The following is a 22137-nucleotide window of genomic DNA, read 5'->3' on the forward strand; positions in this document are numbered from 1 at the left end:
AACCACTGATTTGGATGGTCTTGTTTGACCTTGGGTTCAAAGCTGGATTGGGACTTCGTGTTAAAATGGGAGAAACTGATGGATTACATCCCAGAAGGAGCTGGCAGATGTTATCTCAGAACCATTGTATCATATCTTTAAAATATCTTAGAGCACTGGGGAATTACCAGAGAATTGGAAAAGAGCTGATGTGGTTCCCATCTTCAAAAGGGGGGGAGGGAACCAGACCCAGGATGCTTGAGGAGGGGGCTGGACTAGAAGACCTCCAAGGTCCCTTCCAGCTCTATTCTGATTCTGAATTAGTGAACATCCAAGGACTGTGGGCTAGACTAGACTGAAAAAAACACTGCAGGAGATAACAGGGGGAGAACCACTTCAACAACTGTCCGTGAGAAAGACTATGAATCTGTCTATGAAATCCACAGAAGTTGATGGTCAATCTTTCATTTGTTTCCATCGTACAAAGTCAGGACATTTTGAGTAGACTTAGAACTATCCAGATGAAGCCAGCAGTGATTTCATTCCCACCTTTCTTTCCTTGGAAATGTAATGTTAAACCAAGGAACTGTCTAAGATTGCCCATCATAAAAAAAAAGATGGTATCAAGGAATGTAGAGGGAAGGAATGAACTGTTAAGGGAAGACTTGGAGAAGAGATGATCCGGGCCAAGATTGAAAGGGAATGTAAGGAAGAAACTCAATGTGAGCCCACCTTGATTTTTGAAAAGAAAGGGTTGAGGAAGACTTAGACAGGCTTTCAAGGCTCTGTTACTCTAAAATAAAGGCCATTTCTGGAATCTCCATTGTGCCTGTTTCTTGACTTGATCTACCTTCTTGACCTGGCCTACCTGGTCTACCTGTTGACCTGGTCTACCTGATCTACTTTCTTGACCTGATCTACCTTCTTCACCTGGCCTTTTTGACTTGGTCTACCTGGTCTATCTCTTGACCTAGTCTACCTGGTCTACCTTCTTGACCTGGTCTCGTGACCAGGTCTACCTGGTCTACTTTCTTGGCCTGGCCTATCTTCTTGACTTGGTCTGCCTGGTCTACCTCTTATCATGGTCTACCTGGTCTACCTTCTTGACCTGGTCTACCTTCTTGACTTGGTCTACCTGGGCTGACAGATACTGATTATGGATTTCTAAGAGAGGGTAGGAAGCTATCTAAAAATAGTTATAGCAGCCAAAGTTATTTTTCTGGCTTTGTCTTGGGTTGACTTGGCTTTGGCTTTGGCTAGGCTGCCAAAATATTCCATGTTGTTTTGGTATCTTTCCCTGGTTGGCTACCAGAATACATTTTTCATGTCATTACATTAGGCCTACTCTCCTGCCTTTGGAAATCAGAGGGATATCTAAGCTGCAGTCTAAGTAATTTCCATTTGGGATATCTTGCTTCTTTTTCAAAGATTGCATTGAGATAGATTGCATATGATTGCCAGTGAAAGTATATTAATTGCAAGAGAGAGAGAGAGAGAGAGAAAGAGAGAGAGAGAGAGAGAAGCACAAATTAATTCCACTCCCAAATCTTTTCAAAAAATAACCACAGAGACACACTGAAATGGAGGAGCTTGCACTTAATTCAAATTCAAACCCTTCCTCCTGTTTGTTTGTTGTTCATATTAGAAACGTAGGCTTTAGGAAGCTGAAGCATTTAATTAAATTAATTTACTGAATCATTAATGGATAGTGGTGATAACACCGAGGCGTCAACATCATTAGAAAACATCTCTGTCAGAAAGCACAACAACTCAAAACAAACAAAGTACTTCTAAAATATAATGTTTTAAAAATCCCGGAATTAAATGTGCAGGCATGACTGCAGCTTCCAACATTAATTACTACCACTATGTATTTCTAATTTATTCTGCTTTATAAAACCCTAGTAAGACCACACCTGGAATACTGCAGCCAATTTTGGCCACCATATCACAAAAAAGATTTTGAGAGTTTGAAAAGAATTCAGAGAAGAGCAACTAAGATGATCCAAGGCCTGGAGACTAAAACATACAAAGAACGGATTTGGGTTTGGTTAGTCTAAAGAAAAAAAGAAACAGGGGAGACATGATAGCAGTGTTCCAGTATTTGAGGGGCTGCCACAAAGAAGAGGGGGTCAAGTTATTCTCCAAAGCACCAAATAGCAGGACAAGAAACAATGGTTGGAAACTGATCAAAGAGAGAAGCAACCTGGAATTAAGGAGAAACTTCCTGACAGTGAGGACAACCAGTGGAACAGCTTACTCCCCTGAGACCGTGGGTGCTCCATCACTGGAGATTTTAAAGAAGAGATTGGACATTCACTTGTCTGAGACCATATAGGTTCTCCTTCTTGAGCAGGGGCTGGACTAGAAGACCTCCAAGGTTCCTTCCAGCTCTATTCTATTCTATTCTGTTCTGTTCTGTTTTTTATTTTGGAACGATCTTAATCTTGAGAAGCATATATAATACCGTAATACAATATGGAAGCTTTCAATATGGACTTCATCTGGGAATGCTTGGGAATCCATCATCTTCTATAGTCTGTTGAGCTATAACTCCCTCCACCCATAACTAATAGCCTTGCTGGATTGCTGGGAGTTGTAAAGAAAGATCTGAAAATCCAAGCTCTTCATTCTTCTAGTGACACAAAGTTGGTTCTCTCAGCAGGTTTGGACTCTTCCAATCTTCACCATTGGCCTTGGAGTAGATGAAACCTAAGAAGTCAACCATTTCTGGAATAGTATCAGATGTGGCTTATCCATGGCCTAGAGAGAAACCTGGTTTATCTGGTTGTCGGTAGCAGTGACAATATATCTGTTGTCTACAGATGACAGGAAGATTGGAGCTTGACCTGGATACAGTGACCTCTCTGTATCCTTTATCATTTAACTCTCTCTTACATTTTATTTGTTCATTACCCGTACTGGTCTTTGACTGCAGTAAATGGAATTGTTAAACAAAACCAAAAAAAATCTGGTTGTCCTTCACCTTTTCCAGCCAAAACCTGGTGAAATCATCAGGATTATTCCAAACAACTTTCAGTTCCGTTCGGGTTATCCTTGCCTTTCATGACTTCCCATCTCAGCCAGGTTGAGCTGCATTGAGGTAAAGATTGTGTTTAACAACAAACAGAAGGGAAGTGGAGCGTCATGCATCATCACACCGAATTAACTGGATGCAAGTCATGAATTACACACTTAGTTTGTAATTCATTTTCTTCACATTGTAAAGCTAATTAAGGACTGTATTTTTCGGGTGATCTCCATAATTGCTCTAGCTGACGCTAACCCAAAGCATTTCGCTCCTGGCCGATTGCAAGCACTTGATCAGCGTTAAACGTTTATGGAGCTCCATGGGTCCTGACAACAGCTTGAACTATAAAATTAGTGGCTGAAGGCACGAGGTTATTGGTGATCCAAAAACTCACAATTTTCTTCTAGGGCGGAAATGAATTTCCTGGAAGGTAAGAAGTTCACGGAACGCTGGAGATAGGAAGGACATTAAATTACTTACCACTTTAACTCAGCCATTGGAACAAATGGAGAATATTTACATTTTTAGGAGTTGAAAAAGTAATAAAACGTTGCCCATTTGGGTATCGTCTAAATCGTTACACAGCATTTTCCCAATGTGTTTTTGTGAAGTGCCATCTTTGAGATGCCTAGTCATCTTGGGCTCTTGTCTTCTCCAGAAGGCTGTCCTTCAGGTCTCCTAAAAATGGATGGAACCATAGCAGTCTTCTCTAAGAAGGTCAAAATAATGCAGTGCCATTCTCAGATTGTGGAATTTAGTGTGGATTATAGGTGGCCTAACGTGGACAGATTTCTTGTACATTACTTGTTGCTCGTAACAAGAGTTCCTACCTGGAGCTCCTTCTTCTTCTTTGAACCAAGATTTCTGGTGGATCTGAAGAATCTTTGGGTCCTTGTTGCTCTCTGAGCTTGGTGGTTTTCTTGCAGACATCTCATGGCCCAACTAGGGAACATCATCAGTGCTAGAAACACTCCCACCAATACTGACAGGGTAAGCCACTTGTATATAAACAAAGAGCAAATCCCATATTCCCTTCTAGCACTGATGATGTTACCAAGTTGGGTCATGAAATGTCTGGAAGAAAACAACTCTCCTCCTCACAAACCTCATGCCCTTCTAGCACTGATGAAGTTCCCTAGTTGGGTCATGAAGGTCCCTTCCAACTCTTATTCTATTCTATTCTATTCTATTCTATTCTATTCTATTCTATTCTATTCTATTCTATTCTATTCTATTCCATTCCATTCCATTCCATTCCATATTCTATTCTATTCTATTCTATTCTATTCTATTCCATTCCATTCCATTCCATATTCTATTCTATTCTATTCTATTCCATTCCATTCCATTCCATATTCTATTCTATTCTATTCTATTCTATTCTATTCTATTCTGAAACTTGGAGGAAATTACAGGACAGGTTTTGAGAACAGAACAGAACAGAACAGAACAGAACAGAACAGAACAGAATAGAATAGAATAGAATAGAATAGAATAGAATAGAATAGAATAGAATAGAATAGAATAGAATAGAATAGAAGGGACCTTGAAGGTCTTTTAGTCCAGCCCCCTGCTGGAGCAGGAAAACCTATACCATTTCAGACATATAGTTGGAATGTGTCCATGGGAATGCAGATGCTTGCCCTACACACACATATGCACACAGACACACACAGTGGGAGACAGACCAACTTCCCAAAGAAGGCTTGCCAAATCCAGATTCTTTTTCACTCATCCCTTACCATCACAACGGCAACCATTTCTCACACAGAAAGCCACTGTAGGAGCAGGACAGGCAGAACCTGGGGGTGGAGTCAAGACAGCCATCAGCCTGGAATCATTACATTCCCTCAAACAATCCCTCTTGAATTGCATTGTCCCTAATCTAGCACCAATTTAGATTCTTCTCTAAAGGCACGATCAATAAATCAGCTTAACTGGAATCCGGTCCTGATTCTTCCTGCCAGACAACCGTCCCCCTTTCACTCCTCGATCCTGGGAGGAGATGAGTCACCATCTTGGCCTATTTCAAACACAAGAGCCGTTCTATAAACACTGTCAAGGGTTCTCCCTTTTCTGCCTCTCCCCACCCATCAAATGCACAAACAAACATGTAGGGAGACACAAGATGTTCTAAGAACAGGGAAGAGACTATCATAACCGCATTAGAATGGGGGGGGAGTGATGGCCCCTCCAGGAGCCCCAGCTCTCTGATTAATCAAGCTGATGAGGCTTTCCACGTTTCTCACCCCCCAGAGAGATCTGAGCTGTGACGGAAGAGCCAGCTTGCTCAAACCACTCGATTGTAACACCGCACTTCTGCTAAGATCTCATTTGTCAAAGTCATTTTAGGAACGTGCTTGCTGGGAAGTCCCTCTTGACTTGGGACAGCGTTTTTTCAACCAAACCATCCCGATGTGTTGTTGTAGGTCAGTAAGGCCATCTTCTACACACAGCACAAATGTGGTTGGGAAGGAAGGAAGGAAGGAAGGAAGGAAGGAAGGAAGGAAGGAAGGAAGGAAGGAAGGAAGGAAGGAAGGAAGGAAGGAAGGAAATGGAGGGAGAAGAATGTGAGGGAAGGAAGAAGAATGGGAAGGAAGGAAGGAAGGGAGGAAGGAAGGAAGGAAGGAAGGAAGGAAGGAAGGAAGGAAGGAAGGAAGGAAGGAAGGAAGGGACAATGAGAGGGAGGGAGGAAAGGGAGGAAGGAAGGGACAATGGGAGGGAAGGAAGGAAGGAAGGAAGGAAGGAAGGAAGGAAGGAAGGAAGGAAGGAAGGAAGGAAGGAAGGGACAATGAGAGGGAGGGAGGAAAGGGAGGAAGGAAGGGACAATGGGAGGGAAGGAAGGAAGGAAATGGAGGGAGAAGAATGTGAGGGAAGGAAGGAGAATGGGAAGGAAGGAAGGGACAATGAGAGGAAGGGAGGAAAGGAAGGGACAGAGGGAAGGAAGGGAGGGAGGGAGGGAAAGAGAGAGAGAGGGGAGAGAGAGAGAGAGAGAGAGAGAGAGAGAGAGAGAGAGAGAGAGAGAGAGAGAGAGAGAGAGAGAGAGAGAGGAGAGAGATTTTTTTTTTTCCTTGCAATCAGGAAATCCATGGAATTGCCTAAATTTTACACTCCCACACTTTGGGAGAAGGGTGTAAACCTGTTTGACGGAATATATTTGTGTATACAACTTGAGCAAACTAAAGTGATGAAAATAGTTTTCAGTCATTGTTGTGAAGGATGGATGGATGGATGGAGGGAGCTTCTTTGAGCTTTAAAAATAAAATTCTTTTTTTTTCTGGATAGGGATCACTCCTGGTAAGATTTATTAAGCCTACAGAACAGTTTGAATTATTGATTGTTGGAGGAGCAGTGCAGCTATTTCGTTGTAAAATCAGTTGTTCCCTTAGGATTAACTTGATATTATTCTGAATCTATAACAATGTTTGGAAATTGGCTGCCTGGGGAAAAAAACATGTAAATTTCAATTGAGTGTAGAGAAACTGAAGGATGGCTATTTTAACCATTGCACATAATCCTACATCAGTAGTCCAACACAAGTTCTTGTTATTCAGTTGTTGTTATTTGCAAATCTTAGATCATCATGGGTTATGGGGCCTTCAGTGGGCTGGCTGGGGAATTCTGGGAGTTGAAGTCCACAAGTCTTAAAGTTGCCAAGTTTTTAACCTGGCCGATAAGCTTCCTGTAAAATGTGTAGGTGATATTCTCTGATATTTTGCTACTGCAGCCAGGATGCTACTGTAGACCGTACACATTTGTGATTCCTTCTGTCATGTCAATTCCTGCTCTAGGAGGCAGGAACGGTGCCTTAGAGCGATGTGGGCTGGAAGGATCATAAATTCCATTGCTATCACATGATTTAAGCCCAACTGCTATCATCTTTCAACAGCCTGCCTCCATGGTGAAGTATCCTTAGCAGAGAAGGAGGGAGAAGAGAAAGAAGAAAGGAGAGAGAGAGAGGGAGAGAGAGAGAGAGAGAGAGAGAGAGAGAGAGTCATCCTTATGGAAGAAGACACAAAACGAACCCTTTTTCATCTCTTGTCTCACTGAATGTCTACAGTTTATTTTAATTGGCATGGTTTCTGCTGTCACAAGCAAACTGGCAAGAATGTGCAGAGAAGGCCAGGTGGATTCCTCCAGACTGTCTGGAAAATAATGACGAGTCCTTTCTAACCAAACTGATCTTAGCAACCCTCCAGGAGTGGGTGATCTGATCTGGAATGGATCTGATTCAATCAACGAGACATCTGCTAAGCAGGAAGAAGGAAGATAATATCCAGAAATGCCAGCGACGTTGTTTAGGAAGCATCAGCTCGTCTCCTGTAACAGGAATTGAAGGGTTCAGTTTCATATATATATATTTTGAAGGCAGCTTAGAGACCTTGTTTCTATAGTTACTTGAGGTTCAGAATAGAATTGATGAAGAAGGCAACTGGAAGGCAAAAATGGATAATTGAAAACAGAACTGATGTTGTTACCTAGACAGGCAATGAAACATCTGCAGGAAAACAACCAAGCTCTGAAAAACCCACGAATCCGACACTTTGATCCAGAGCTACATATATTCCTTATGTTATTCGTTCCTACTTGTGCGGATTTCAACTCACAGAATCCTGAGCCATGAATCTCAGAATCACCAAGGCTGGGGAATACTGGTATAATTCTATATTCTCAATCTCAGCAACTGTGTGGACTTCAGCTCCCAGGATTCCTCAGCCAGCATGCGATTTGAAGTCCCAAGAGAAGAGAATATTTGTAGCTTGAATTGTGGAGTCCCAGGTGCTTTCCTTGCATATGTTTCATGACCCAATTAGGGTAATGAAATGTCTGCAAGAAAATAACCAAGCTCAAAGAGCACAAAGGGCCTCCTCCTCCTCCTCCTCCTACTACTACTACTACTACTACTACTACTACTACTACTATCCACAAACCCTTCTCCCTTCTAGCACTGGTGATATTTCCTAGTTTGGTGGCAAAACATTTGCAAGAAAACCACCAAGCTCAGAGAGCACAAAGGGCCTACAGTCCTCCTCCTTCTCCTCCTCCTCCTCCTCCTCCTCCTTCTCTTCCTCCTCCTCCTCTCCACAAACCTTTCTCCCTTCTAGCACTGGTAATATTACCTGGTTTGGTAACAAAACATTTGCAAGAAAATCACCAAGCTCAGAGAGCAAAAAGGGCCTACAGTCCTCCTCCTCTTCCTTCTCCTCCTCCTCCTTCTTCTCCTTCTCCTTCTTCTCCTTCTCCTTCTCCTCCTCCTTCTCCTCCTCTTTCTCCTTCTCCTCCTCCTCCTCCTCTTCCTCTCCACAAACCTTTCTCCTTTCCAGCACTGGTGATATTGCCTAGTTTGGTAACGAAACATTTGCAAGAAAACCACCAAGCTCAGAGAGCACCAAACATCAGTATTGCCTCTCTTGTAGACAAAAAATACCGGTGGGTTGGAGAAAAATCCTTCTCCAACCAGGCTTGGTTTGATGATGGTGGCAAAGACAAATATTTGTATCGGAGAAGCTTTGAAGAAACCAACGTGTCCTTTCAGCTGCAAGGAAGAATGAGTAGTTGCTCTCATACAAGCAGATGTCGTATATCGCTCATCTCCCCAATCACTTTCAGAGAGGCTTTCAGATGCTTCCGAATTTAAGAGATTTAGAATCCATGCAGAAGCAGCTAATATATGCACAATTCACTCTCTGGACAGTTAATTTATTTGTAGCTGTCATCAGCCTTAATAAAAATAGACTGTCTGGGCTCGGAGGAGCTTTTATGGGTTTGGGCTGGAAGACGAGAAAACATTGTGTGCCACAGGTGATATCAAGCAAGCTGGCAACAGCAGAACATCTAAGCTATTTAACCAATACCGCTTGGTTCAGAATAACAGAATAACAGAGTTAGAAGGGACCTTGGAGGTCTTCTAGACCAACCCCCTGCTCAAGCAGGAAACTCTATACCATTTCAGACAAAAGGTTGCCCAATCTCTTCTTCAAAACTTCCAATGTTGGAGCACCCACAACTTCCGGAGGCAAGTCATTCCATTGGTTAATTGTTCTCACTGTCAGGAAGTTTCTCCTTAGTTCTAGGTTGCTTCTCTCCTTGATGAGTTTCCACCCGTTGCTTCTTGTCCTGCCTTCAGGCGCTTTGGAGAATAGCTTGACTCCCTCTTCTTTGGAGCAGCCCCTGAGATATTTGAAGACTGCTATCGTGTCACCCCCTAGTTCTTCTTTTCATTAGACTAGACTTGCCCAATTCCTGCAACCCTTTTTCATCCTGGGATGGAGAATGGTTGCACCAGGTTTGTCCTGAGCTTAAGGTATTTATATAATCCAACATAGCCAAGGAAAAATATTTATTACCTACTAGGTAGGAAGCCACTAAATATAAATTTCCCTCTGCCAAGTTGAAGGCACATGTTTTTCATGTAACCAACATGGTTTAATTCAAGGATCCTTTCTCCCACCTCTTCAGCTATTTAATGGTCTTTTTTTTTTGCCTTTTGCTTCTCAATTTGGAAGCTGGGTGACAATTGTTGACATAAGTGACATCTCTTCCTGGAAAAATGCAGTCTGTCAACGGAACTCCCAGTGGTGGTTTAAATCTGATTTCTATTTACATTGAGCAAGCCTTGTTCTACAGATTACAGGAGAGATGTGGTAGAACATGATATAGAATTGACTCAAATACATGATGTCGAACTCATTCATATTCATACTTGGTTTGCAGCCAAGAGCTCACATTCCTGTTTTTTTCTGACAGCTAACTACTTCTGACACCAGTCTTTAAAAATATTAGTTTATAGGAAAGAGGTTGTTTTCCATTTTCCCCAAGTGATAGTAATCTTCCAACAGCCACATCAGCTAAGAAACAAGGACCATTGACATGCGTCTCAAGAATAACAGTAGATGGACAATTATTCTGTATTTATCTGGAGGGCCTTCCAAATGTGTGGTCACTGAGGAGAATCCTACATATTAAAGCTTGGACATCTGGAAGAGGCCAGGCTGAGGAAGGTTCGTGGTTAATCCAAATGCACTTTGGATACTCTAAAGGCCATCAAGATTCTTCCTTGTTCTTCAGATTTCCTGGTGTGTTTGAGCTGATAAGCTTCAGTTTTGCTCTGAGGGTATTAATTACTTGTAACATGAGTAAGGACTGAGCAAGAGCCCCTTGGATGATGTGATGAAGAATTTGGATAAGGCTCAAAGATTATCTTACCTGATATGTCTTGAACATGGAGGCATACGCCCACTCTGGGTCACATGACCAGGTGGGAGGATCTTAGTATAAAGCAGTTGACAATTCTTGGAGCTGCTACCCTACAGAATCTCCCCTACGGCTGAACCGGGAGATTTTTCAATATTTTGTTTCTCAGCCTCACCAAACTGGATCGACTGGAAAACTAGAAGTTTTCAAGAAAAGATTGATCTGTCCTTTGTCCAGGATGCTATAAAGACTCCTGCTTGGGTAAGGGGTTGAATTGGAAGAACTTCAATGTCCCTTCCAGCCCTATGGTTCTTTGATTCCACGATTCTGTGTGCTCCATTAAAGCTTCCTTCATCCCAATCCACCAAAGCTCGGACAAGGAAAAGCAAAAATAAGTCAATTTAGAGAAGCATCGCTGGATGAAATTTCAGGACCCTGGACAGCATCCATAAAAGGACCAAGGAGAAGATGAAAGCTTATGGATTTCTGCTTTATCTGAAGAAATCAGCATCGCCTGCATTTCTGCAATCCTACCAAACGGAGCTTTAGTATCTCCACAGTTTATTAACTAAACCACAGTGGGCTAGGTTTTGCACCAACCCCCCCCCCCCAAATGATGGCTTATGAGTTGCACTGCAAGATAGATACATCAAGATGAACTGCCAGTCACACAATAGGCACTGCACAAAATATGAACCCAGAGAGAGTATTAAAATCCAACCTAGGGCAACATTGCTCCTTCCTGTAGAGCAGGGGTCTTCAAACCTGGCCCTTTTATGACTTGTGGCAGGCTGGCTCAGGAATTCTGGGAGTTGAAGTCCACAAGTTATAAAAGGGCCAACTTTGAAGACCCCTGCCATAGAGCAAGTGATGGGGATTTGATATGATCAGCCCTTCCAGGTCTTTTCAACGGCTGGATCAATCTGAAGATTGCTCTATCACAGTGAGCAATAGAAAGCCCCCCACTGTCTTACATTATTATTATTTTTATCCAGGACTCAGTCACATATTGCTGAACTAAAACCTCCATTCCTTTACACATTCCTACTGACCTCCATACTTACCAAACTCAAAGGCTATTTTTTTAAAAATTCCCACAAAACATCCCATCAATTATTGGTCATCCCAGATGGAGTAGATTCCTGAAACCACCCATATTTGACTCTCTTCATCCACTTTCACTGTAGAATTCTTTTATCGAAGACCCAAAAGAGATGTAAAACATGTGAGGAGCGAACAACAACAACAAAAAATCTACCAAATGCACACCCAAAAACATTGCCATTTGCTATTCAGGCTTTTTTTAAACAACAACAACGACGACATTTTAAAACCATTAATTAGTGTTTGGGACAGGCACTCCTGCCTCTGCATGGCAAATGAGCTGTAATAACTAAAATATGTGTAACCGTAATTGAGGCTCATCCTTGTGGCTCTGCGTGGCACCTCCAATTCATCAGTTTAAATTTTTGCTCCTGTCAGTTTGAATTTGAACGTGATTCATCACCTCCGTCTTTGGAGGTGGAACAAATCCGCAAATGAGCTTCCTTCTCTTAAAGCTTGGTCTCTAAGGCAAAGGGGGAAAGATTGTGAGTCAATGCACACTTTTCTGGAAACTGGGGAGACAACATGGATGTGTTTAGTCTAATATTGGCGTGGTTCCCTTCCAGGGGAAGTGATGGCAGATTGAGGACACATCTACCTATCCCAGGTCCTGGGTAAGGACTCGATAGGTAGACAAAATGCCAAATCCAGTCTGAACATCTAGCTGACTGTGCGATGATCCATAATAATAATAATAATAATAATAATAATAATAATAATAAAGTTGGAAGGGACCTTGGAGGTCATCTAGTCCAATCCCCTGCTCAAGCAGGAAACCCTATACCATTTCAGACAAATGGCTGTCCAGTCTCTTCTTGAAAACTTCCAGTGTTGGAGCATTCACCGCTTCTGGAGGCAGGTTGTTCCACTGGTTAATTGTTCTGACTGTCAGGAAGTTTCTCCTTAGTTCTAAGTTGCTTCTCTCTTTGGTCAGTTTCCATCCGTTGCTTCTTGTCCTGCCTTCAGGCGCTTTGGAGAATAGCTTGACTCCCTCTTCTTTGGGGCAGCCCCTGAGTTATTGGAACACTGCTATCATGTCCCCCCTTGGAAAGAGTGCAGAGAAGAGCATCAAAGAAGATTAGAGGACTGGAGCCTAAAACATATGAAGAACGGTTGCAGGAATTGGGTGTGTCTAATTTAAAGAAGGGAAGGACTAGGGGAGACATGATAGCAATGTTCCAATATTTGAGGGGTTGCCACAAAGAAAAAGGGGTCTCTGACATGTTTTAGACCACTGCCAGCCAAAGCAAAGTCAGCTTTGACCAGCCTTCAAACTGAGTTCACCCACTAATTTTCCTAATAACTTCTAGAAATGGCTTGTTAGCTGCTTTTTGGAATTAAGAACCTTCAAAATGTCAATCACATGGATGATTCTCTTTCAATCCTTAGCAAAAGAAATTTCGTGTAAGTTTAAGAATTTTTTTTTAAAAAAAACGTATCCTGAAATAAACAGCCAAAGGATAAATTAGAGCGTTAATTTTGGAAAGTTTTAAAATGGAGGAAGGGGGCCAGAGGAATTGGAAATAAGATGTTGAAAGTAATTATAAGAATCCTTCCAGTGGGTTGTTTACAACCCTATTAAAAATATATGAAGGTCTTGAATCTAAGCGTGAGAAATCTTCCTGTGGGAAAATGCTGTAGATTAGAAGGGAAAAAAAAACATCATAAAAGGAGACTTTGAAGGATGGACAGTAAAGGCAACCAGAAAGAGCTTAAGATATTATAATTAAAAGAGAAGAACCCATCAGAGCAGAATGGGAGGCAAGAATTTTAACTTTGGAAGAATTCAAGGCTATTTGGCAACAATGCACTCAGAAATTTCTCTTGAGTTTGCCTGTTATTATAAAGTTTGTCTTATTTGATTAAGGTTAAAATATACACAATACGTGTTGCTATTTCTGGTGCCTTCCTGGTTTTTCAGCTGAGAGTAGCTTAAAAAGCTTTTGTCTATCAACCTTGAGACTTTGTGCGTGTCGTGATGCCTCACGACTGTGTGGTTTATTGTTACCGTGGCATTCACTATTAAAACATCACTTTATTTTCTCTCCGTATGGGAAATGGACCCAGACATTTTTCTGTTTCTTCTGAGACAGAAAAATTGCTAGACCGCATGCTCCAACCCTTATCTACCAAAGTTCCTAATTGTTAGCTGACCCAATAGTGATAATTTTCCAGCTGTTTTAGAGCGGGGAACCACTTCATAATAAAGCATTTTTTTTAGATTCCAGCCGCATTCCTGCTACAGGCAGACAGAGTGTGTGATCCCTCTTGAATTAAGTGAACACTTCAATAAGAAAGAGATGGTTTCCAAAACTTAAATATCTGAAGAGATACTTCAGATTCACTCCGCAATCATGAATGGGGAGCTTGAAACCTCTCTTTCAGGAGACTGAACTAAATGTCAGTAGATACTGCCTCCAGTAAAATTTCCAATCAAAGGCTATAAAATTAGGACTTTGACTTTAAATTCCTGCTTTGGCTTAAGCTGTTGATTGGCAAGGTTTGAGGAGGGCAGGGATAGCAGGAAAAGGAATACATGAATAAAATACAAAGCTCTCCTGTTGGAGAAGAGCAGGTAGAGCTGGAGGTGGAGTTAAGCAAGTCATCAGCCTAGCCCTAGACTCATTATATTGCCATAATTGGTCCATGTCCAGCCCATCTTGAGTTCCATTGACCCTTATCTGGTGCCAATTTAGTACTGAGTTGACTGGATTCTTGTGTAGAGGAACCTTCCAAACTGCATCTTAAAACATGGCTCAGATTCTTTGCACTTGCCATCTCCCCCACTAAAAAAAAAAACCTCTGCAAAAATCTATTTCCTCTTGATGTTCTCAAGAATCCATTGTTGCAGGACAATGTTTGACTCAGAGACAGCCCTGAACTTTTCTTCCTAATTACCTGGCGTGGCAAATTATCATTGGAATAATGAGGATTATTTTTTCCCCTGATGTAAATTCTAGGCTTGCAGAATATTCACTTAGGCCTAATGAGAGTTTTTGAGTTAAAAAGAAAATAAACACCAAAACATGTTTCATGATGATAGATGAGATAAAATAGCATTCTCTTCTCTCTCTCTCTCTCTCTCTCTCTCTCTCTCTCTCTCTCTCTCTCTCTCTCTCTCTCTCCCCAAACCTGGATGCATAATCCCCAGATAATTAAGCATGTGAATAAAATATATTGCTTTTTCTTTAGGTACATATCTCAGAAGCAAAATAAAAGTCCCCATTTCTATAGTTCTGATCCTACCAAGCCACATAGAAGAGGGGGTCATCTTATTCTCCAAAGCGCCTGAAGGCAAGACAAGAAGCAACGGATGGAAACTAATCAAGGAGAAAAGCAACCTGGAACTAAGGAGAAATTTCCTGACAGTTAGAACAATTAACCAGTGGAATAACCTGCCTCCAGAAGTTGTAAGGGCTTCATCCCTGGAGGTTTTTAAGAAGAGATTGGACAGCCATTTGTCTGGAATGGTTTAGCGTTTCCTGCTTGAACAGAGAGTTGAAAGAAAAATCTTCATCACGGTCCAGTCCAAGCCGGGAATAAACCAAATGGAGACTGCTTTAGAAAGAAGGTTGTAGTTTATTGAAGAGGAGAGCCAGACAGAAAGATGGCTTTGGGAAAACTGACCACATGTAGCAGGGAGTGGTGGGTTTTTATACCTTCTGGAGCTTTTGAGGTTGTGTCCTGTTCCTGTTTGAGGCTTTGTATTTCCTGTGTCATGTACTTTGACCTGAGCCTGAGTGTGCCCTTTTGGTATAGGTGGGTTAATCCTAATAGGTTTCCTGTCCTTAGAGTTTAGGTTGGGGTATATAGATTTTGGGGTCTTTGTCTTCCTAATCTCATCAGCTTCTAGCTTCCTGGCTCCAACTTTTCTGAAAGGATTATCACATCTGCCTTTCTAAAAGCTGGTTTCTGCTGAGTTTTCTGGCTGGGGGGAGAGGGGCTGGGGCTGGTTTCTGGGGACTGGTTTCTGTGTTTTTAAAGGTCTTCTCCATTATTCCTTTGGGGAAATATATTCTGCCTTTCTAATATCCCCCAAAATAGTTCTTTCTCTGGATTCTTCCCACGTGCCTTTGACGTATAGCAGCCCCATTGAAGAGAGTTTACCCAATGGGGCTGCCCCATTTGAGCAGCCCCACGGAAGGGAGTCTACCCAGAGATCCTTCAAACTGGAACCAGCTGTGTCCTGAAGGAAGACCAGACAACTCAAGAGGAAGGCAGAGAAAGATACTGTACATCTTTGGATGTGGAAGAATCGCTTTGCGCTATTCAACGGAACAGGGCTTTGCTGTTTCACGTCGGCTGAAGGATGAGCCTAGGAGATTACAGTATGTAGCCTTTGAAATCGGAGATGAGAAAAATGTCAACCAAAAGGTGCTAAATGGGTCAAAGGATATTAAAGGACAGGGCATCAATCAAAGACCAGGGTGAGAGGAGACAAAAGGAAGCAGCATCGGCAAAATTAGTTTCTCTCTCTCTCTCTCTTTTTTTTTTTTTTTTTTTTAAACCCTCTTTCTCTCCAGGAGAGGATGATGAAATTTTCAGTGAATGAAGGAAACTAATATTTTTGGTTGGGCTCCACATGGCCATTTTTTTTCTTTCTTGCAGTTGATCCACAAGACAATACATCTAAGGGGAGGAAAGCAGGCAGGTGACTTGATTTAAAGCCTGTCGGATACCCTAAATTATAACACATAACCAAATAGAGGTAGTTCTCAATCTACGAATACAATTAAGCCAGTGGTGGGATTCAAATAGGTGAACAACTGGTTCTCCGTGTGGATGCCGCTTCGGGAAGTCCATTCTGGGCCTGGGCAACAAAAAAAGTTAGCTACCGGTTCTGACGAACTGGTGCGAACTGGCTGAATCCCACCACTGCCTCTGTCTCTCTTTTCCTTCCTTCTTTCCTTCCTTCTTTCCTTCCTTCCTTCCTTCCTTCCTTCCTTCCTTCCTTTCTTCCTTCCTTCCTTCCTTCCTTCCAGCTGACATTATGATTTTGTTTAGGTTCTTTTTTTAAAAAAAAAAATTCTTGAATGATCTTATGCTCTGTTAAAGAGGATGTACATTGAAAAGGAAAGCAGGACAGATTAGATGCTCTCTATTGGGAGTTAGCGGCCATTAGGCCTGCAAACAGCCAGGAACATAATTCATCTTTTCACCTATTGAAAAATGCTGCATTTCTAGTTAAACTACCTTTTCCTTGAAAGTTACATCAACATGTATGAAGCAGCGTTTTATAAATACTTTTAATTATCTTCCTTCTTTCCTTCTTTCTGCTTTCTCTCTCCTCTTCCCTTTTTCCTCCCTTCCTCTCTGTTTCTTTCGTCTTCCTCCTCTTCTTCCTCCTCCTCCTCCTCCTCTCTCTGTCTATCTCTCTGTCTGTCTCTCTCTGTGTGTCTCTCTATCTGTTTCTGTGTTTCTGTCTGTCTGTTTTTCTGTCTCTCTCTGTTTCTCTCTCTCTCTCTCTTTCTGTGTCTCTGTGTCTCTGTCTCTCTCTGTCTCTCTCTATCTCTGTTTCTGTGTCTCTGTCTCTCTGTGTGTGTCTCTCTATCTCTGTTTCTTTGTCTCTCTGTCTGTCTCTGTCTCTCTTTGTTTGTCTCTCTCTATCTCTGTTTCTATGTCTCTGTGTCTCTGTCTCTCTGTCTCTCTTTCTCTCTGTTTCTGTGTCTCTGTCGTCTGTCTCTCTCTCTCTCTCTCTCTGCCACCATGTTTTACCCGCTAAAATTCTAACCTGGCTCAACTACACGAGTGTTTTATGACACATGAGATAATAATGGAAAGGGACCAACTCTGCTCCTTTAGGCTCTGGCAAAATGACAATGACAAAACAGACAGGAATTATATTATTTGGTCAGTTAATTAGTGAGTTGAGTAATTGCTTGGCGCTGAACTCTCTGGAGAGTTATATCGGGCCCGTAGAGTATGCCACGGATTCACTCTCCTTAATGAATGGAAGGAAACTTGTTTTATTGTTCAGGAGCTGTTATTTCTTAATGGATTTGAGAGACAGGCTAGAAATATGCTACTGCCGGGGTAGGATTGATGCTGAACAGCTGGCAATGCCAAGGGTCTGGGAGAAGATTTAATTTGGAATCCCGTTAGGAACGCGCCCTTGTGCTTTTAACCAGATTAGCAAATGGACGGCTTACATTCTGATGAGCAAAGCTATGGATGCATGTGATCGGATCAACAGCAAAGTACCGTCAACTCAAACATATTAGAGTCATGAACTGAATAGTAAACCAGGGATTATTGATATGAACTTAGATTTCTCTCTCTCTCTCTCTCAAAACAGGGCAGAACAGAATAGAAATCAGGTACTGCTCGACTTACAACAGTTGGTTTGGTGACCGTTCAAAGTTACAACGGGAGTCAAAAATGTAACCCCTGACCGTTTTTCACCCTTACCTCCCTTCACAGCCTCCCCATGGTCACGTGATCAAAATTCTGATGCTTAGCAACTGACTCGTAGTTATGACGGTCACTGTGTCCCAAGGTTACGGGATCCCTTTTTGCGAACGTCCCGACAAACGAAGTCAACGGAGTGAAAAGACAAATTCACTTAACAGCCGTGTTACCAACTCATCAACTCCGGCGATTCACTTAACAACTGTCTCGCTTAAGAACAGAAATGTTGGGCGTCATTGTGATTGTAAGAGGAGGATTACCTGCGCCAGAGTTGGAAGGGACCTTAAAGGTCTTCTAGTCCAACCTTCTACCATTTCAGACAAGAGGATTGTCCAATTTCTTCCAATGTTTCTAGAGGCATTGCATTTTTATTTTTATTTTACTGTTTTTGGCTTGGGTTTGGCTCTTTTTTCTAAGGTGCAAGATTGTCTTGTTTAATTGCCTTTCAAGGCAGGCAAAGAAGATGCAAGACAAAGTATGGTTATTGCGACTACGCACGTGCATACAAAATCACAGGAAAAGAGTTTGTGTCTTGGCTTGATGGACTTCATAAAAACCATCCTTTGCTCGCTTACCGGAAGCTAAAATTCTGAGTTTAAAGTGAGCAGAGGAGAAAACTGGCACGAAGCTCAAATGTTTCCATAGCAACTGCAGTCATAAGAGAGCCGAAAGACAAAACTAGAAAAGAGAGAGCGGGGGGGGGGGTGTATAATATAATTATGAAACAAGTGTTTTATGCTTTTATTTATACAGAAACAATGTCTTTGGCACGCCGTTCATTGTCAAACAAAGGAACCCCAAAGAAAAGAAAGTATTGTCAACAAATTCAGTACTTGACAGCAATTTTTATCTTTTTTTTTCTTTTTTTTCTGCAAACCTTGTACACTTCAATTTGCAAGCCCTTACAAATGCAGGCAGGATGGTAGTTAACCGGTGCTTTTTGTTGATCTTTCAATAGGCGTGCGTCTGATCGTATGCCTTGTTAACTGTCTGGAATTGTTTGATTAAGATGAACAGCCACCTAAGATTTGCAGACAGGGGGAAAGGGAGTATGTGTGAAAATAAAGAGTTGGGGAAAATCTCAAACACGGAAAGAGAGAGCAACTCCATATTCACATTATTCCACAAATCTTCTTCCTTGATCTTGAAAGGATTGGAACATAGGATAGCAGGACTGGAAGGGACCTTGGAGGTCTTCTAGTCCAACCCCCTGCTCAAGCAGGAAACCCTATACCATTTCAGACAAATGGCTGTCCTGTCTCTTCTTAAAAGCCTCCAGTGATGGAGCCCCTACAAGTTCTGGAGGCAAGCCATTCCACTGGTTAATTTTGCTCACTGTCGGGAAATTTCTCTTTACTTCTGGATTGGATCACTCTTTGATGAGTTTCCACCCATTACCTCTCGTGCTTTAGAGAATAGGTCAACCTCCTCTTCTCTGTGACAGCCCCTCAAGTACTAGAAGACTGCTAACATGTCACCCCTAGCCCTTCTTTTCAATAAACATACACAATTCCTGCAACTATTCTTCGTATGTTTTATCCTCCAGATCCCAAGTCTTCTTTGTTGCTCTTCTTTGCACTTTTTGTAGAGTCTCAACATCTTTTTTTGTATCATGGATAATAATAATAATAACAATAATAATAATAATAATAATAATAATAATAAAGTTGGAAGGGACCTTGGAGGTCGTCTAGTCCAACCCCCTGCTCAGGCAGGAAACCCTATACCATTTCAGACAAATGGCTGTCCAGTCTCTTCTTAAAAACTTCCAGTGTTGGAGCATTCACCGCTTCTGGAGGCAGGTTGTTCCACTGGTTAATTGTTCTCACTGATGGGAAATTTCTCCTTAGTTCTAAGTTGCTTCTCTCCTTGGTTAGTTTCCACCTGTTGCTTCTTGTCCTGCCTTCAGGGGTTTTGGAGAATAGCTTGACTCCCTCTTCTTTGGGGCAGCCCCTGAGATATTGGAACGCTGCTATCATGTCCCCCCTCGTCCTTCTCTTCATTAAACTAGACTTACCCAATTCCAGCAGCCTTTCCTTATATGTTTTAGCCTCCAATCCCCTAATCATCTTTGTTGCTTTTCTCTGTACTCTTTCTAGAGTCTCAACATCTTTTTTATATCGTGGTGACCAAAACTGGATGCAGGATTCCAAGTGTGGCCTTACCAAGGCCTTGTAAAGTGATATTAGCACTTTACGTGATCTTGATTCTATCCCTGTTAATGCAGCCCAGCACTGTGTTGGACTTTTTGGCAGCTGCAGCACACGGCTGGCTCATATCTAAGTGATTGTCCACTAGGACTCCGAGGTCCCTCTCACAATTACTACTATTGAGCAAGATACCAGAACAGGACGCAGTATTCCAAGTGTGGCCTCACCAATGCGGTAAAAAGCTGCACTGATTCAACCAATTATTTTTATTTCAATTAGGCGTAGAATTTATCCTGCTTTCCCACTCTTCTCCAAAACATCCTTTTTCTTTTTTTCCTTTTTTCCAAAGCCGGTGGGAAAACAATTCAGCAGAGGACAAAAGGCACACACACAAAAAGCCTACAAGGCTAAATGGACATTTATTCCTAAATCAACATTGTGCTTTGGCAGGCTTTGAAAATGCAAAGCGGCGTTAGATGCAGAGTTTGAGTGCCAATATTTGCAAATCGCCTAAGCCTACAATCGCTCCATGAAGAAGCAGCTTTTAAGCGCGAGGCCAGTCCACTAAATGCAAGGAAGGAATTTTATATCCATCTGTAGCTGTATGTTTGTTCCATAAGTATATGAATGTTAACATGCTTGTGAAGAAGGCACAGAAGAGGCCTTCTAAATCTATCTCAGCATCTACTTCTGTCCTACTATCACAGCACCATTGAGAATGTCCTGACATACGGCATTCTTGCATGGTATGGAAGCAGCTCTGTAGCGGACAAAAAAGCTCTACAGAGAATCATTAAAACTGCCCAGAATATTATCGAACTCCAGCTACCAGCCTTGGACAACATCTTTGAATCTCGCTGTTTGAGGAAGTTGCATAACATTCTCAGAGACTCTTCCCATCCTGCTTACAATCTCTTTGGACGGTTGCCTTCTGGCAGAAGATATAGAACATTTAAAACTCGGACCACACGTTTTCTAAATAGTTTTTATCCCAGAGCTGTAATTGCACTTAATAATGAACTAAAGGGCCACCATCAGTGAACTGTTGGACAGTATTACTTGGTCTGTTGGGTGGATGTTTGGGTGGTTTTAGGGGTGGGGAACTGTGGTGGGTGGGAGTATGTTTGGGGATTATGTGTGGGGGACCTGGTCTTTGGGTGTCACGTAAATTTCGTTGTATGTGTATACTATGTATACACACACAATGACAATAAAGTTTATTATTTTTTAATTTATCACTATATATATATTCTTGATAAGCCTAGAATAGGATTGATTCCAGAATTTATGTCAGAATTTACCAGATTCTGGGCAAAAGTAACTCTTTCAAAGGAAATTAGGCTTGCGCTATTTTGTCAACATGTCACAGACCTCACAGGCCCAGTGATGTCAGGTATAACAGGAAATTCTAGGATCTGAAGTCCGCATGGCTGGGAATTATGGGACTTGAAGTCTACAAGTGTTGAAAGCCCCAGAGGTTGAGAATAATTGCTTTAAAGCAAAGATAGCACCTTTATAATGAAGGTGTGACTGGGTAGGGCATATTGTTATAGTAGTCCTCAGCTTACGACCACAGTTTCCCTTGCAAAATTTTAACAGCAGAGGTGGTTCTCTTGGGAACTAACACAGCAGCATGGGTTGGTTATCACTAAAAGAAGCCCATAAAGCCATTAATCACTGCTGCCCTAAATATAATAATGCTATAAATAGAGTCTGCAACTCTTTTCCGGTTTTGAAAACTTTTATTAAATTTATTAGAATATAAAACAGAAAAGAAAATGAAAATAGTGGGAAAATGAGGAAGGGGAAAAAAGTGCAAGGGGGGGGAGAAATAAAAGGATTGACTTCCAGGTCTTTTTAGCAAATAATAATAATAAACATCATAACAATAATGACGATGATGATGATGAAGATGATGAAAAAGTTAAATTGCTCTGGGACTTAAGAATTCAAACAGACAAGCACCTGCCACATACACCCCGGACTTAACAATTGTCGATAAGAAAGACAAAAAAGTCTAGATAGTGGACGTGGCAGTGCCTGGAGACAGCAGAATAGACGAGAAAGAACTGGAGAAGATAAAAAAATACAAAGACCTACAAATAGAAATAGAAAGACTGTAGCAAAAGCAAGCAAGGGTAGTACCAATAGTAATAGGCTCCTTGGGTGCAATCCCAAAACAACTGGAGCACCACTTGGACACCATCATCGGCATTGACAAATTCGCCATTAGTCAATTGCAAACAGCGTCCATCCTGCGATGAGATCTGC

The sequence above is a fragment of the Crotalus tigris genome, unplaced genomic scaffold, assembly GCF_016545835.1.
Source record: "Crotalus tigris isolate CLP2741 ecotype Arizona unplaced genomic scaffold, ASM1654583v1 scf7180000024461.2689607, whole genome shotgun sequence".
Lineage (NCBI taxonomy): Eukaryota > Metazoa > Chordata > Lepidosauria > Squamata > Viperidae > Crotalus > Crotalus tigris.